General features: G+C 32.5%; 1 protein-coding gene across 4 annotated transcripts in view; it reads right to left on the reverse strand.

The window, feature by feature from the left end:
- The window catches only part of LOC148604577 (protocadherin-11 X-linked-like), a 76,462-nt gene that overhangs the window by 42,855 nt on the left and 14,567 nt on the right, over positions 1 to 19,040 (reverse strand). For 2 of the 4 annotated variants that reach the window (XM_088549043.1, XM_088549044.1), the window contains exons 2-3: positions 17,799 to 17,868; positions 15,279 to 15,454 (exon numbers count right to left, since the gene is read on the reverse strand). The gene's annotated coding sequence lies outside the window, so the exon portion shown is untranslated. Of the gene's footprint in view, positions 1 to 10,395; positions 10,450 to 15,278; positions 15,455 to 17,798; positions 17,869 to 19,040 lie in introns of all 4 variants that reach the window. The other 2 variants (XM_088549045.1, XM_088549046.1) reach the window with 2 other exon arrangements.

A 19,040-nucleotide genomic window follows, 5' to 3' on the forward strand; every position in this document is an offset into this window, starting at 1 on the left:
TAAACATGCTTTTGGCATAGGAAAACAACCTTAATTTCAGCTCTAATTTGTATATACAAAAATCACAGGTAAAAGCAATACACCAAATATATATAAGCAATCCCTCAATTAGAAGCTGGGAAGTGTGATAGATAAACAGAAAAGGTGATAGCAATATAGTCCCCCTCATTTAAAATGGTCATCTATCATATTTTGAAGGATTTATCAAGCATAAACTGGGATTATTTTCATCAACTGAAAATCTTTCTTGACTCACTTATTCTCCATTTTGATTACTTTTACTTTTAAATTTTATTGATAATTTTAAAATTCTTTAGACATCAGTAATTACAATGACCAGTTTGGACCTGGTGAGGATGACCCTTTCTTAACAGTTTCTTACTTTTATCTAAAATTAAAATCGGGTCATAGAAAGATGAAACAATTATATTGAATGGAATAAAGCACCAGAACATTAAATATCAACAATAAATATCCACGTACCATCACAGAAAATGTTAGATTTAATATTTTGACTACAAGCTATAACAGATTAAGATATGAAAATATTGACTTTAATGGCGAGGTTTGACTGAGATAAAATGATAAACTAATGGTCCTTCACTCTCTCTCGCTCTTTGTTCCTATCCTACTCTGATCACTGGAGCAGTTTACCCTGCATGCATTTTATAAAATTTAAATATAACAATGCTGTTTAGCCTGGCAGCAATATCATTTTCATAATTATACTGTATTTAAATTTGCAAGCCAAACAGTTACTATCAGCATCTGAACATGAAAAATGAAACACAATTTTTTAGTGAGATTTATCCTAAAAAGTTGAGAACAGTTGACCAAAACTTTAGAACATTACTGTCATTAGATATGTAACATACACACCCAATCACATAAGGATTTCTGTCACTTTCTGTACACACACTTATCTTATAGTTCAATTTTGAATGGCACCTTGTCTCTGTGGCGTGGGTCTGCAGTTATCAATCTTCTTTTCAATACTTACTGCCCCTGACCAAGGAAATTTGGGCCCATCTTCTTACATTTTACATTGTAATTGTATTTTATTTGTATTTAGTTCCTTTTTACCTTTTAAATGTGGCTATTGTTCACTAATTTAATATTCTTATCATAAAGTATATCAGCATATATGTATAATGTGAAGAAAAAATGTGTTTTCAAAAACTAAATCTGTTTTGTAATTATTTTATCAGTTTCATCTTCAGCTTATTATTCTTTCGCTATGATTTTTCAACACATTTCGTCCTGTATCACAACACAGACATTTTACATTATTAACAACAAGAAAATGATTAGATTAAAAGTTGAAAAATAAAAACAAAAATGAAATGTAACATCTTCACTCTTATCAATTCAACATTTTTAACAAAAATCTACATAATTCCCTTCTGGATATTCTCATGCACTAAATGCACAGACTGACAGACATCAATCTCATAGATAACACTAAGTCTAACATGATATTGGGGAGATATCAAGTTTTTGTAAATTATAAACTGGAAGACAACATGTTATCAAGAATTATATCTATCAGTTTCCCTCCTCTTTGAAGAAAAAGATATTGATATTCTGATCTTTCCCCTGCACACAGAAGCTTAGATAGTTAGTGAAATTCAAAACTTTATTCTGAACTCAAAGACCTTGGTGGCACATTTAAAATCATTTAAATTTCAACAAAATCTTTTATTGTCATGGTACACCTTAATCATGTATTTGTGTAAGACATATTTTGGCCATTCTTACAGGGAGAAGGTAATAATTTACAAAAAATGAGTTTTAAAAAAGCCACGAAATCCAAACTATGCATCATTCAATGTAACCAATGTTTATACTATTCAACTTACACGTAATTTTTGTCAGTAATTTTAACAGGACAAACAGAAACACATTTCAAAAATTTGGAACCTAATTCAGGATTAGCCCATTCAACTGAATTTACCATTTAGGTTTTTCACTACAGCCTACCTAATATGAAACTAAGTAATGAACCAAATCAGATTACACATATACTGGAAACAAGTCATAAGCTCTTCCCTTCATGGTTAGGTTTTGGTGAGAGTAATAAGCATGTTCCACTTTCCTTTTGGCACATAGAAAAATTAAATTGTCTAAGCAATTTGTTGAATTTGAAGGAAGTCACTGATAGTTGGTACTGCTAAAATAATTTGCATTTGAAGCCTCCCTATAAAAATATGTAACTTTCAAAATCCTAAGGTCTCACAAACCACTTTTAACATTTCCATTACTCTACATGTACTAAAAAGTAATCGTGAATTCATATCACAAATAATGTCTTAAAAGTGCATTTTTGACAAACTCTGAATTTGTAAATTTATTGCAATCATCAGATAGTAATTACCCACCAGTAGTATGTACCTATACTTCACTACTGTATATAATTCAATAAAACCAATGGTAACTGTTGTAATGGATACCTCCTCCTACTTGTCAATCATTCTAAATTCAAATTTGAAAATTGCTACTGCCTAAGTATTTTGACTTTCAAGAACTTTTCTGTAAAGCATTAATTCTTTTCAATATAGGGCTGAAATTGAAGAGGACTTTAGTTCTGTCAACTGGGCAAAATTTAAGAACATTCTGTTTCCATTTTTTAGAGTAAGTCCTGAAAAAGCTCTTTTGATCTAAATTCTGCCCATAATTTAAAAGAAACCATGATTTTTACAAATTGTCTCCCTTTTATACCCTAGCCTTGGTCTTCTTCTTGAGGTACCAGTATTATGTGATGGGTTGGTTATCTTAGATCTACTGATTCAAATTCTGTACATAATAAAATTTTTGACAAACCGAAGAATTGATATAGAAAAAATGAGTAATTCCTGGATAAAGAAAACCAAGGGTTATAAAAATTGTACAAAATTCAATAAGTTTATTGAAAAAAAAAAACAACTTTTAATCTGATGCAGAGAAATAGTCTCAAATCAGGATGAACACAAAAAATACCACATGGACCATTAACAAAATAGTTGTGTCATAACATTCTTTCATAGTTTAATTATTAAGCAGAACATATATAAAGTTTTATAACCTTTGTGAAATGAAATAAGGTGATAATTTTTGGATCTTTTTCATAAAAAAATGAACAAATTATACAAAGCATTGGATGTTGGGTTACTGTAACTAAATACAACCCTATTGACAAAACCCTAGTAAATTACAAAACCAAAAATTATTTGAGCTGTTCATAACAATAATCCAACAATGATACTGCTTTAGATGACATAATATCTGACATAAAAGCTGTGTAAATTTTATTTTTTACAAAGTCAATAAAAACTAAAGTTGATATTTCAACACAGGGAAACATACCACTAACTGTTCACTTCTATAACTACATATCAAGTTTTTGTAGGATTTTAATTTCCTTATTAAGGTCTTTCGCCACAGGGGGAGGACCTTAACGTAATTCTTTTGATTATTATTATTTGTCTTCCGTAACTTCTTAAAGTGGATTTGGCAAAAAGAGTATGCAACACATTCCTACAACACCTCAGACTGTAAATGTAAATTACTAGGACTATACGTTATGGAGTTGTGGGAAATATCATGTTAATGCGCCTTGAGTTATCTCCCCTAACATCGATTTGTCTTTTTTGCATCTATAGGAAAAACCGATATAGATAGAGAAAAACTGAAAAGTGCATAATGATTGTACGGTACTTGGCCAACAAAACTGTCCCTTCAGTCAAAGCAATCAAACTATTCCTTGTATGAGTTATTTAACTTTAACCGAAATCAGTTTCTGTCAATGTTCTTATTTTGAAAACCGTAAGGCATAGAAACATAAGACTTTCACCATTCATCCTAGGTGACATATGGTGTTTTCAAAATCAACTTATTCATGCTGTCAGGACAATATTGTTTGTGATATTGCATGTTTTCGCATACAGGGAACCTAAAAGACTGGGATTGTCTTGAGTAATTGAAAGAAAAAGTCCATTGACAATAGGGACTATATTCGAATACAACAAATTTGTGTGGTGTGTTGATTATTTTTGGTTAAATTAACTCTATCTTAATTTTTTCTATAATAATGGAAAACATTGTACAGCGAATTTGCTTCGTGGGGTGTTAGTTACTCTGTAATTTATCATTTCCTGCCCTAAGATTTTATCTCATTACAACATTTCTACATATCGTAATTAATGCTTTGTTTTATATTTAATGCACAAGTTCATATGACAAATTTACACATTCGCATCATGGAGCGAAGTTCTTTTTTTTAAGTAATCGTTAATAACTGAATGGTCAAAGCACCATAACTCCACATGCTAATTTTTTTCGATCCAGTTTGACTGAAAAATCGGAAAAGTTTTACACTTTTTGTAAATTTCATAAAATGTAAAAAGTTATGGTAGCAACACATATTCACTTACTTTTGACTTTAATAACTACCACTTTGCATGATGAAAATCATTTAATTTGAAATTTTTTTTCTTCTGCTTAAGTGCCTACTATTTGTGTTGTCTTGTTACTTTTTTTGTTATCTCCCTTTCCTTTGTCAATGTTTACAGAAAATAATATCATATCTTCATTAATGAATCATTTCAATAAATAAAATTCATTAAAATATTTTAGAAATAAAGATCATTCGTAAAATGACAGTTCTTGGAAAAATGATCAATATTTTCTCTAATTTTCCATATCTTTGCACTTCTATATTACAAATGTATGGATGTGACTACTACTTAGCTGATATCATAGCATTGTGATACTGCATTAGTTCTCTTATCGAAATGATGAACTTTGTATAAGGGGATTATTGTCTGCCTTACTTGGATTAAAGATTATGTTTCATATTTGCGTTATAAACAGAAAGGTCCATATGCTGAATGTATCTCTTCCTCTTGTACATTCAAGTGTTAAATCACTATTATATTTAGAACCAAACTAATACAGATTCGGGGGAATAAAACAGAGAAAAGTTTTCCATTCTGAATGCTTCATGAATGTTCCTTATCCGTGTTGCTACATGTTACTTGTATTTGATTGCATCGGTGTATAATAAACTAATAACTCAGGTTACAAGGACAATATTCTCATGGAACTACCTATAGTCCCTTACTAACTACTGAGAAGTCCGGCCGAGTATCTTTGACTTACACTCTTACGATTTCAGTTGTATAAAGATAAAACTATTTATTATGTTGGAATAAGCACAAATGTTTGGGTTTTCATCAATGTATTGTCAAAGATCAGAAATCCACATTGAAAGATAATTCTATTTTCTTTGAATTTTACATTATAAATTAATCTTGATCTCAATAATCAAAACTGAATCTACTTTTCTTAAATTCTGTCATACATTTCATCTTGAAAGAGTAATCAAGGGAACCAAGGTTATAACGGTAATCAAAAGAATGTAACCCAGGGACAAAGACCAGACATGAAAAACAGACATACACAACAAAGAACATAAAGTAACTAAAACCATACATACAAAGTAACAAAAGTAAATGAGCAACTCGGACTCCACTAAAAACTGGGAGCATGGACCAGGTGCATCGGTAGGGTAAGCGTCTCTGCTTTTCTAGAAACACCCACCGAGCTGCTCATAAAAAGTCAAGTCCGGGGTAGACAAACGAGGAAAGGAAAACTATGACCCTTTGAATAAATCAGTTTTCATGGTGCTGATGGATACACCATAACAATCCATGAGTTCATGTTGACGACCATAAAACTTCTGTAGTGATGACTTCAATCTAGTAGCAACACAACCCTGTTCCAGAAGCCTATTTGTTAGAGTTCTAGCGCGATACAAAAAGTCTGCTTAGTTTCAGCAAGCTCTGGCATAATGTATGAGTTGTGATATGAACACTCCATACGCAGGGGCCAAAGGGATGTTGCCACAGATGAAAGGAAAGTTGACAATTCTGAATGAAAAGTCATCACGATTGTCGTAAAGTTTGGTCAATAGTTTTCCTTTACCATCGATTTCTAAGTGTAGGTCAAGATATGAGGCTGACTACACAGTGTCGGTAGTATCCTTTATCTCAAATTCTTTTGGGTAGATGCGATGTATCAAATCCCTGAAATTAGGATTGTTTAAAAATAATACGTCATCTATATAGCGGAAACTGAGATTGAAGGATCTAGCCAAACGATATTCTTTCTTTCTGATCAGATCAGCTATAAAGTCAGCCTCATAAGAGTGAATGAATAGGTCAGCAAGTAAAGGAGCACAATTTATTTCCATTGAAAAACACGTCCACCACACTGGACAAATATGTTGTCAATTAAAAATTCCAGCATTTTGTAAACATCTTCCTCTGTATATTTGGAAGATGATTTAGAATTATTTCTTACAAAGTATGAGGAATCTCTACCAAGAACTATATATTTGTATCTAAGTGTACCATCTGTTTTGGAAAAACAACGATGTATAATGTTTTTAAGTCAGGATTTTAACTGAGTATGGGGAATAGAAGTATACAGTATTGAAAAGTCATAGGTTTTAATGCTATTATATTCAGATAATAGTCTTGAACTGATTGTCTCCAAAAGATCTTTCGAATTTTTCAGGATCCACATTGAATTGATACCACTACGGGAGTAACAAGTGTTGTGGTAGGACTGCAGACCCTCTTTGACAGTTGTGAGTATAGAAGTTAAAGGTAATGAAAGGTTTTGTGGTACATTTTGCAGATCCAGCCATGAAACGTTGTTTGTATGGATTCTTGTGAAGTTTACGAATCCAGTACATAGACGGTAAATCACAATCATCGTCCTTGGTAGAGAGACCAAAAAGAAGATAGCACAGACTTATGGTTTTCCACAATCTCTTCTTTGGAGAGAGTGGTAGCAGTGTAGGTCTTATCACTGCCATTATTTTCTACGTCTACCTCTGATAATAAACATTGGATATAAAACGTTTTGCAGACAAAAACAATGTTGAACTTGATAATCAGAACTGTATTTTTCTTTATGGTAATTTGAATTCTCTTAAAATCTTTTGTAGACTAAATGAAACTTTCTGGGCTTCTAGTCAGTAGAATATGAGTGCACTTTCTACTAGGTGGTTTAACGAAAATCTAGGGAAAGACCTTAGAAATTGTTTTGCAACAACTGTCCTTTAATTTGTCATTGTTTTTTTGTTTTGAATTTTAACAGTATATTTTGTTTTTTGTTACTTTGATTTTTCCCTAAATTTGCTTCACTGTTATAAAAACAAGAATGCTACGCGTAGCCATATGTCCCCCGCCGCTGTAGAAAGAGTTGAATTACAAATGTTTGACACTTGTATAAATAGCAGATTCAAAACTTATGTGCTTCCATAAGTCCATGTGGTGATTCAAGGTTAATGTATCTTAATGAATCAAATTAAGTTAGATTAAGAATTCTTCATACAACAACAAAAAATCCGCAAAAAAAGAACGTGAAAAATGAACAAAGTCCCATAACTCCCATAAAAATTGTCAAATCAAAATAGCGGTTCAGTATGATCAACTACATATGGCGACAAACAATCCTACAAAATTTGGTCAAATTCCGTTCAGCCGTTTCTGAGGAGTTGCGTCCACAAGCTTCGGACACACGAACACCAGTATTTCTACATCCCCGCTCCGCGTTGCGGCGGGGGACAACAAAGGAAAAGCTAACTAAATGAACAAGGGAAATGCTTCATATCATATGAAATTACCTGAAATTTCCAAATTCTTATTTTCTACTGAAGTAGAATGTTGGCTGATATCATAACAAAATAAATACTAGAGGCTCAAGACAGCCTGAATCGTTCACCATAGTTACCCATTTGGTTATTTCAAAAACTTGACGAATAAGACAGGTTAAAATTAACTGAATTGTCAAATGCAGGAAATGCTTTTAATAGCATTTTTATGACCTGAACCAGACTTTTGCTAAAGGCAACAGTTTTTAAATTATTTTCAAAAAACTGTCTTCCAACACCTATGCTCCATTTTTAGTATAGGCAGCCATATCTAATCACCTGTTTAAAATCACTAGTCATTTAAAGCACAATACACTAAAGAACCAATATGCTTATTTTCATTAAATGATCTTAAGTACCACAGTCCATATAAAATTCAGACACTGCCTATGGTAAGAAACACCCATGGATCAGACGATGGTTTTTGGACTACATATGCTATATTTTTAGGTGACAATAGCCCTTTCTGTATTAAGATCTGTACTTTTGAGGAAACTAAACTTTAACTTCCAACTAAAATCAACCAAATTAAACCAAATCAAGAACTATTACTCCTGCAAATTTCTCAAAAGCACAACCCCCAAATGAAAACTAAGACTAACATTTCCTGAACAAGAAATAAAACTGAATTTGGAGGGTATTTGACATGAATGAATCACCTCCTGTCTGATTTTTCTGAAGACTGCTACTGAAATGGTTTTTGAGAAGATTTTCAAAGTTGTACACATGAAAAAAAAAATTTCTTTCAGGAGCCATAACTCCTACATCAGTAGACGAATTGTTTAAAAAATTTCAGCATTGGTCCATCTCATGATACTGAACAATATTAACCCAGCAAAAACTTTGCTTAAGCAACAACTTTGGAGTTATTTGCAAAAAAAACTGCCTTCTGACCCCTATGTTCTATTTATAGTAACAGGGCCAATGTTTTTTTTCATGGATCAAAAATCTCAATGGTCATTTTGTGTGGGATACCCTAAGAAATAAACATGCCTACTTTCATTGAATTCAGAAAAATGGTTTTTTGAAAGTTGTATATGCAAAAAATGCCAAAAAAAAACTGTTTCAGGGGCCATAACTCCTACATCAGTTGACAAATCGTTTTGAAAATTTCAGCGTAAGTCCGTCTCTTAATACTGAATAATAATTCCCACTGCCAGAATTTTCTAAAGGCAACAGTTTTTGAGTTATTTGCAAAAAAATGCCTTCAGACCCCTACGTTTTATTTCCAGTAGTGGCAACCATGTTTTTTCACGGATTATAAATCCCAACTGTCATTTTGTGCACAATACTCTAAGAAACAATCATGCCAAGTTTACATCCTGTCTGTCCAGTAGTTTCAGAGAAGAAGATTTAGGAAAATTTGTCCAAGACAACGACGATGGTCACCAAGTGATGGCATGCATAAGCTTGCTTGGCCTTTGGCCAGGTCAGCTTATAATGCAGTTCCTTCTGAAAGTTGCTGTACCAAAATCCTAATAAATAATTAATAGATAAAAGCCCTACTCCCCTCCTGAAGTGTCCAACACACAAAAATCTCCAGTAATTAAAAACAAAATGGTAGTGTGTATTGATTAAGAATATAGCATCTACTGGTAATCAAATATTCAGAGAAATTCACCAGCAGATTTCAGATTTGACCACTAAGTACTTGTGTCAGGTCAAAAGTGACTTAGTTGTAAACAGTCATCTTTGAAGTTCACAGGTGTATTAATTTTACTGAAATGAAGAAATGTATTGTCTTTGGACGATTAAGTCCAATGACTCTTCTTTTTAATTTGTATGAATTTGAATCTGAAACGATATGTACTAAAATCAAACTTCAGTTCTATCTTTGTAAAAGCAGTTTAAGTAATTTAAACATATTAATTATGTACAAAGTAAACTAGCATGAGGCACTGAGTGAGGCAGACTGCTTTAATTATGGTCTTAAGCCAAAGTTAATCACAAGTTTATATCTATTTCAGGTAGTATGACAAATACTGAGCTAAAGTGGAAAAATGTTCACTTTTTTTGAATGGTCACATGCAGTTACAATATGTTTCAACAACAAGCAATTTTCTAACTCACTGACTCTTTCATTTTAGATAGTTAAACAACCATGAAATCCAACCATTTAATACACAGTTTTTGACAAACTTTAGTGAAGAGAACTAGAAATATAATATACCAATACTAAAGGCAAATAAAAAATACCATTGTGATGCAAACCATCTCTTCAGTATATTGAGTAATTGAGTAAAGGGTTATTAGGAACAGGAATGGCGACTACTTCCTATATTAAATAATCAGTAGTACATGCATTAACATCCATACATGTAGTAGTGATTTTCTTCTTAATGATTCAAAACCAGACTATAACAAACTGTATCACCAATTGAAAAAAAAGTCATTAAAGGAACATTAAGTGATACTCTGCAATGTTATGGTTAAAAAAAGGGGGGATGGCAAATGTTCAAAATAGCCGAACTAGAAAAACTTCATTTTGGATTTTGCTGAAAAAATTAACTTGTAACTGTATTTTATGATACTAAGAACTACAAAGTTTCAAATATTATTGATATGTTCTCAAGTCATTATCTTGTAGTCAAAGGAAAACACAGAGAGTATCAAATAATACCTTGCCACTTTGTCTGGAGGGATATTAGAAATATGTACCATTTTAAAAACAGAGAAAATCTTATTAACTGACTTACTTTTTTTGTCCTGCCTGGACTGTCAAAACCTCCTAGAGCTAAAGAAATTCTTCCCTATAAAAGTAAAGTACTTTCAGTTTGGGTTCCAACTTAGTCATACACCAGGATTGAGAATGAGAAATTGGCATTTAAAGAAATAACAGCACTTTGTACTGCTATCATGTAAAATAACAAGCCAAGTTCCGATCAGATTTAAGACATTTTGAATAAATTGTCACTTTTAGATTTAAATTAGTTCTCCAGACCCATTCAAATTCTAATTTTATGTTTTGTTTGTTGGAGCATTCAAAGATTGGTTGACCGCTGCAACACCATCAGAGACCAAATTATAGGATATCAAGTTCCCTACTTGAACATCTAATTTTGTCACTGACAGATTGTTTTTCAAGACTCAAATTTGTTTAAATTGGGGGTGTTTTCAAATATTTTGTAAATATAAGTGGACAACTCAGTTATTAACTATCACAGTGGGATAAAGCCATCAGAATGTATTCATCTTCCTTAACACTTAGATTATTGACATTATAAATAAATTTTAACCTGAACACAAAAACTTGAGAAAGAAAATATGTAAAGGTGTTTTGAAACATCAAACAAAACATAGTTGAGCATCATTTTCAAAGGTAAAGAACACTTGGACATCTTTAAACAGGAATTCCTTAAGCATGGCTAGTGACTTCTTAATCAAACACCATTTATGGAGGAGATGACTATGATAGATATAAAGTACAACCTTATTTAATAACCAGAGAGTAAGCTACCTGAGGGTTTGAAATTAGCATGGGGCAAACTGGTCCCTAAAATTTGGTATGGGCTTCTAAAATTTCTACTGTGATTGTAAAGAGCTATACATATCAGCTATAAAAATTCAAGCTGTGGGCTACTCAACCAATACTTAAAATCTTGGAAGTAGATACTCCTTGTAGGTATTTGATGTTTTTATTATCTAATGCATGAATAAAGGGTCATGACAACTGAAATTTTGTCTTAAAAGAGACCAAGAGCCAAATTTATTATTTTTAGTATTCTATTGTAAGCCAGTATTGACAGCAGCTTCAATGTCATTTACAATCAGTTCTTGTTGAAAGTGTACATACCTATAGTACCAGACCGAAGTCATTTTGACTATTAACATGGATTCTGTCCAGCTGAAATTCAGTGGAATCTCAATCACTAGAATAGTAAGGCTCAGCACAAAGTGACTACAAGACCAAACCTTGTAATGCTTACAAAACACAACTAGTAAAGATGAAAAAAGGGGGTGTTTAAAAACTGTGATGGGTGTATATACATTGTACTACAATTTCTTTGGCAAAGTATAAATTTTTAGTAATCCTTTGATCTTTTCATACCTATTTACATCTTCAAGTTGAAAAAATACTAAATCTTTTTAGTTACCAGTAGTCATAAAGAAATGGCATGAAAATCTAAAAACCTCTTCCACTTAACAAAATGTCTGTTTAATCAGTACTGATCCAATTTCTATTTACAAAATCAAACAGTCCAAAAGAAAAACAAATGAGAATCGACTACATAATTAAACCAATCTCATAATTTTTCTCACCAGAGATTCAACACATTACAAACAGTATCAAACAGATTCTTTGACATGATGACAGATCGTCCCAAGAGAGCACTCAATGGCACCATCAGAAACTCAAGAGCCTCTTAAATCTCAAATTAGATACTAATCATAAAGCAATATAACACTGAAGTACACTTATACATAATGATTTAGATCTGTTTTTTATATTCCATCTAAAATGTCTCCCTCTGGTTTGGAATCGGATAATTTATTTCTCTGTAATACAAGATTGGTTGGGGATAACAGTTTTATCACATACTAATTTCTTCCTTTTCAATTCATCTTTAAGTATAATCTGAAGCTAGAAGAAATCATGGGTGTCTAATTTGAAAGATAAATCAGTACCAGTAGTAGATTTTGCTTCATAGACTGTTCAATAAAACAAGGGACAATGGTATAATAATAAGTATGGCATAACTAAGTGTGGCATTGCTTTAAAAAATGGGCATTACTAAGTGTGGCATTGCTTTAAAAAAATGGGCATTACTAAGTGTGGCATTGCCTTATAAGACATGGGCATTACTAAGTGTTACATTGCTTAATACAAATGGGCATTACTAAGTGTGGCATTGCTTTATAAGACATGGGTGTTCGTAAGTGGCATCCCATGGCAGTTTATTTTTTGGGGATTTTGTGACACTTATCTTTAAAATCAATGAGTTTCCTAAAGTCTAAGTGTGTACAGCAATACTTTTGTTAAAATCTATAGATGATACTTATGCGGGTGTTATGGACAGAAAGACAATTTATAACCCCATATTTTTGACAAATTCTACATTTCAAGCTGAAAAATGTTGTGTGTTGAGGCTACCAAGACTTATTTCAACACTTTTCAACAGGACATTGATCTCTAACTGAAAATAATCATACTAATGTGTAAGTGTGACAAAAAATGAATATGGAGAAATGGAAAATGAACAGGCAAACAAATGGACAGATTAAGATGACTACAATATTGCCCCTCCAAGTCTTACAGACAGGGTATATAAATCGTGTTGTTACAAAAAAGATTCTCCAATCAGCATGTATTTCAACAACATAAGATGGCATTTATTCAAAACTTATGTGAAGATCAGGACAACAGATGTACATTTGTACAATGTTTCTAAGAGATCTGTTAAAATTTGTCAAAAATTATTAAAAATATTGCAGGTATTTTACAAAATAAAAACTTCCCTGAGAAATTTAAAGTGCTTTTGTCCTTCAATATTATGTACTATACCAGAAGATGGTAACATACTCAATTATAAACAAAGCTTTATACACTAAATTTAGGTGTGAAACAGTTTGTATTACTCAAACAATATATCAGATTTCAGGAAAAAAACTGAATCCCTTTTGTTTAGGGTAGAAAATAAATATGGGTGAGGACTTGACTTGAAAGACCTGTGAAGTGATTGATTTGATTTGATGAAAATCTGACTGTTATAATCATTCCCAGTCAACACAATCTGATATAAAGGGTATACAGCTCAACCCTGCTCTTCTCATTGGCATAAAATATAACATAGAGCTTGCCTGTGCTCCTTTCACTGACACAGAATATAACAGAGCTCACCCTTGCTCCTCTCACTGAAACAGAATATAACATAGCTCACCCATGCTCGTCTCACTGAAACAGAACATAGAGCTCCCCCATGCTCCCCTCACTGACATAGAATATAACATAGAGCTTGTCCATGCTCCTCTCACTGACGTAGAACATACAGCTTGCCCATGCTCCCCTCACTGACATAGAATACAACACATAGCTTGTCCATGCTCCTCTCACTGATATAGAATATAACAGAGCTCGCCCATGCTCCTCTCACTGATATAGAATACAACATAGAGCTTGTCTATGCTCCTCTCACTGACGTAGAAGATACAGCTTGCCCATGCTCCCTTCACTGACACAGAATATAACATAGAGCTCGTCTATGTTCCTCTCACTGACGTAGAACATAGAGCTTGCCCATGTTCCCCTCACTGACACAGAATATAACATAGAGCTCACCCTTGCTCCCCTCACTGACATAGATTATAACATAGAGCTCGCCCATGCTCCCCTCACTGACATAGAATATAACATAAAGCTTGTCTATGCTCCTCTCACTGACATACAATATAACATAGAGCTCACCCATGGTCCTCTCATTGACATAGAATACTGTATAGTAAGTAATTTTCCAGGGGTCCTAATTTTGTTGTATTTTAGCAGCCTGTTTAAAAGCACTAAAATAAATCTGTGAATTATTTATTCTAGGCATACTTAATGCATCACTTATTATCCTCCAAAATAACAAACACTAAATTGTCTTGAGTACCGTTTTGCTTCAATATTGCCAAATTTTACACCCGCCATAATAATCTGCCATATGGTATAACTTCACGAGAATGAAACATAATGCAAAACTTAACTTTAAGTCTATTCAGCAGTAATAGAAATCTTGCATCAATCAGTTATACACATTTAGTAGCAATTAAAACTAAAAAGGGACAGTCCAATGTTTTAACTTATACTAATTAATTTAGTCTGCCATTCCATTGTTGAGCTTACCTGACTGAACCAAGTGTCCGGGATCATCAAATCCATTAAATGTGGATACAGAGAGGATATAGTGACCAGCCATTGTTATGACCAACGGTCAAGCAGCATGACAACACCAGCATCTGTTACTGATACAATTTTGTGTGGCAACAAAATGGGCATTAAAATGTTATATTTAGGGGTGCTCCTGTAATCAGCTGCTTTTACTCTTTCATCAAAACTAGCCATTTAGGGCTATTATGTTTGTATTAAATTTAATAGCAACATTATTGTACATGCAGTAAAAATATCAAAGGAATCTTACCGATGGGAAAAGTTTGATTTCTCTAAAAGAGTGAAATATTAACACATGCTCACAATGTAACTGTGATTTTTATTAAATGTCAATCAATAAATGCACAAAATAAGTTGCATTTCATGCACTACTATTCTAGCAGTCTTTAATGCGTCAAATTGGGCAAATAAATTTCGTTATTTCATTTTTATATATTGCTAATCTATTTACAAGAGTGTTGCTAGGAATAATAAGTATTGACAAAATTTATTACATAATCACAAGTATTATCTAAAAAAAAAAAAAAACGCATGAAAAACAAAAATGTATATATTTATGCACTTTGTTGCAAATAAATGGTTTGTCAATTAATAAGCAAATATCAGATAATGTGACTGTATTTAAGAATTATATTTTTTGTATTAGGATAGTTTGAATTATCTTCTATAAACAGAAAATAGACTAACAATGGTTCAATCATACTACTGACTTACCTGTAAAAGCTGTCATCCTATAAAACAAAGGTTTGAAGGAGCTGTAGTATGTATAAAGTGGCCCTCTCTACTCCGACAAGTACCAATAAAATTCATTACCATTGCTCATTTCTTTCATCGGTTGTCCACCCCTTTTTCTAACAGATGCTTGTTTATTTCACTTTTTATTTTCTCACCTGTGTAAATTCATACAAATACAAATTAAAAATCCTACTTTTATCAGATGGAGTAAATTTGTTTTAACAAGGTCTGCTATTGTTTGCAAGCATGGGGAAAATTTTCTGATATAAATGCATCAAGTAGTTTTGACCTGAATACTGCATGCTTAATTTCAATAAAACAGAGACATTTGGTAGAGAGGTTTGCCTTCGAGCACCTTAAAAAGGTAATCTTTTATACATTACAGCAACTTATGATATAATTGTACGGGAATAAGTTAAATTTAAGGAACCTAACAATAAAACAAACATTTAAATGTTTCACTTGGCAGTAGTAGATTTTCCTGATTTCTCTATGAATTTCAATAAAGATAGAAACTCTCCAAAATATCACCATACTCAAAAGTAATATTATCCATAGGTTCCCTACCCTATTTGGAGGAGAAAAAATTGACACGGTGATCACCAATACCCCTGCATTTGAATTTTTGAAGTGAAAGGGGTCATAAATCATGAACAGAAAATATAATATACATTATATTTGAACTTAACATGTATTTCAGGGTTCATAGCATTGTGGACTATATCTGAAGAAAGATTTGAAAAGTGGTTCTTGAATTGTTTTAAGTGTGATGGACATATAATCAGACAGACAGGTGATTAATATATATATATTCAACCTTGACTTTTAGATTTGGGTAGAATGTACCCACCATTAAGTTCTAGAACCAGAACAACTAAGTTGAACTCCTTGGGATATTTATTGTACAAAAAAAAGAAAGAAAAAAAGGTCAGTCATGTTTTCCACTTCAATCACATCTCTTGCTTTATCAATTTCCAACATTTCACCAAAATCTTGGTAAAGCAAGGATCTTTTATGAACAAATATTAAAGTTTTAATAGACTGACAATGACTTAATCCTTGGTTAGGTACATATTTGGATTGTCAATCAAGGAATAAATTACACTGAATTACTTCCTATTCACTGAGGATTTATCAATCTAATATATTCCCTCCTTCACTGTACTATTTGCTTTATTGAATTGAAAGGTCCAACTGCTTCAATAATATTAAATAAATAACCAAAGATTTAAAAGCATTTATCAAAATTTATAATTGACACTAAAGGAATTATTATTAATCAAAATGTCAATTGAAAGGTACAATTTGTCGTTAAAGTAAAGAAAATTTGGATTGAAATATTTCCATTTAAGTTATTTAGGCCAAAATAAAATTATGTTTTGTTTCCCTTACCCTACCTACCCATAAAAATTGGCCCTACCCGAATAATTTTATTACCATTCTCTGACAAGATTTTATTTATAATTTTCATAGCAACATCTTTAATCTCTTTGATCATAGTTTTTTTCAAGAATCAGTTGGAACTTTTTTTTTTGGGGGGGGTCTACCTACCTTATTTTAATTGTGGCCTTAAATATAATCAATATTTCTCAAATTTCTGTGCAGTAAGACACTAACGTAACAAGATTTGTGTTAAAATAACTTTTTTTTTTGTTTAAAAAGGGAAGTTAATTATCATTTTTGCCTGCCTGGACATTCATAACATTATATTATCAACTTTCACTGGTTTAAGCTTAACTGAAACATACAAGAAATCTTATACAATGTATTATTATCAGCCAATTCAGTTCAAGACTTCTAAAATAAAAACTCAACATTACAACAGACTTTTTAATTCTTTTTTTTTAATTATTGTTATTTTACTTTATGATGTCTGTAATAGACCTCCATCTTAATGCACTTGTTTTGAAATATTTCAATGTAATAAATTTTGTAAATGCAGTTTTTAGAAAAGCAATAATTAGTTCTAGAGACTAATTCATATTTGCACATGTTATACAATCAAACTTCAAACAAGACAGAAATCATTTTTACAGAATTAATTATGAATGAATGAAAAATGAGCAAAAAATATTCAAGACATATAGGCAAGTGCCAAGTGCAAATTGATGTTTTTGAACTACTGCTGAGCAAAAGAAAATTGTTTCATCTTTCAGTTCTAATGGCATGTAAATCTCATTACACAAGACACCTTCTACAGACCAAAGATAAGCCAAAATAAGAATGTTTTTTTCCCTTCTTTTTTTTTTCAGGAAATAATTGCTTGTGTTTACAGTTACCTGAATGACTTCCACATTCCTTTAATCCCTGTGAAGCGTTGAAAAAATAAACATGATTTAAAAAGTATATGCCAATTAGCCAAACGTGAAAGATGTTATAAATTATTTGTAATTCAACAAAAACTTAAGTTCTCTACAGATGTTTAAATTTTCCAGTTGGTTTAACTTTAATTTTGTTTTTGTAGATGTTCCCTAAATTTGCTAAACAAAAAGACCTGACCTGATGTGCCATCTGGGTTGTCAAACTTCTTTATGAAATCCTCAAGGATTTTTCTTCTATCTTCCTCAACCTAAAGAGAAAGCATGCTTATAATTGTGGGCATTGCAATAAGTTGCAAAAACCAAATACATGTATTTATGAAGCAACTTCAGTTTTCAAAAAACAGTGATAGTAAAACATTTTCTTTTGCCCAGCAAGTCCATATGTACACAAATAAAATTGAGATTTGTAAAATGAACAAAATCCTCTCCCTCTACTGTACTGTTTCAAATGTGTCATCTAGATTTCAATACATTCTTAACGGTCTCGTTCCTCATAAAGGATTTTATTTAGAAATTATTTTTGAAATAATACATGTTTGTTTGTTGGGGTTTAACGTCCGAGCAATATTTCAGCTATATTCAGACGATGAACATGAAATGACGATGAAATGAAAAAAAAGGATGGGACACAAGGATAAAAGGTTGACAAATTTTGATCGCCGCTAGAAAAAGGGGGAATGGGTAAGGTCTGGCAATTTAGCCTCCTGTGGCAGAGCGCAAAGGTTCCTACTATCGAATACCACAGCAGGGTTCTTTAATGTGTGAGGAACATGATATCTTTCCCAACACGATGCACCACTATGGTTAGCAGTCAGGTTTTCCGTATTATAGCCTGACAACCCCAGCATGTAACATGACAGGGGTACCCCATTCCACCACCTGGGGCACACATCCCAGTTGCTCTGTGGGCAGAGCGCCTAGCCCCCGGCTAGGTTCCTAAGCACTATTTAGTCGCCTTTTACGACAAGCTTAGCGTTGCTGCAGGCCTATTCTTTTGACACCCAGACCTGCACAGGGCTTGAAATAATATATAATCATCCTTGCTCTCATGTACATATACTATTTCCTAAAGTCACAATTCATCACACTTTTTCCCAAAATAAGTGGGATCCTGGCCCCTTCCAGAAAACAATGCTACCACTAGACTAAAAAGGCAATTAGATATAAATGGAGTTAGAATAAGGTTAATTTTCTTATTTGACCGTATCATGTAGAATCCATTGATGGACCTCTTTTTTCCCTGCGTCTTCAGGGTTTTAAACTATTCCTGTCTTCTGTTACTTACGTTCTAATGTTCATGTATAATGCAATGACCTGGATTCCTCGAGATATCCTGGAAAACGCACATTAGTATTCAGAGTTACCCTTACTTTTTTCAGTTACTGTTACTTTTAAGAGTTAGTCTAGTCACTACCTATTC

The sequence above is a fragment of the Perna viridis genome, chromosome 10 (genome assembly GCF_037379345.1).
Source record: "Perna viridis isolate PV_CMFRI_1.1 ecotype Kerala chromosome 10, ASM3737934v1, whole genome shotgun sequence".
Lineage (NCBI taxonomy): Eukaryota > Metazoa > Mollusca > Bivalvia > Mytilida > Mytilidae > Perna > Perna viridis.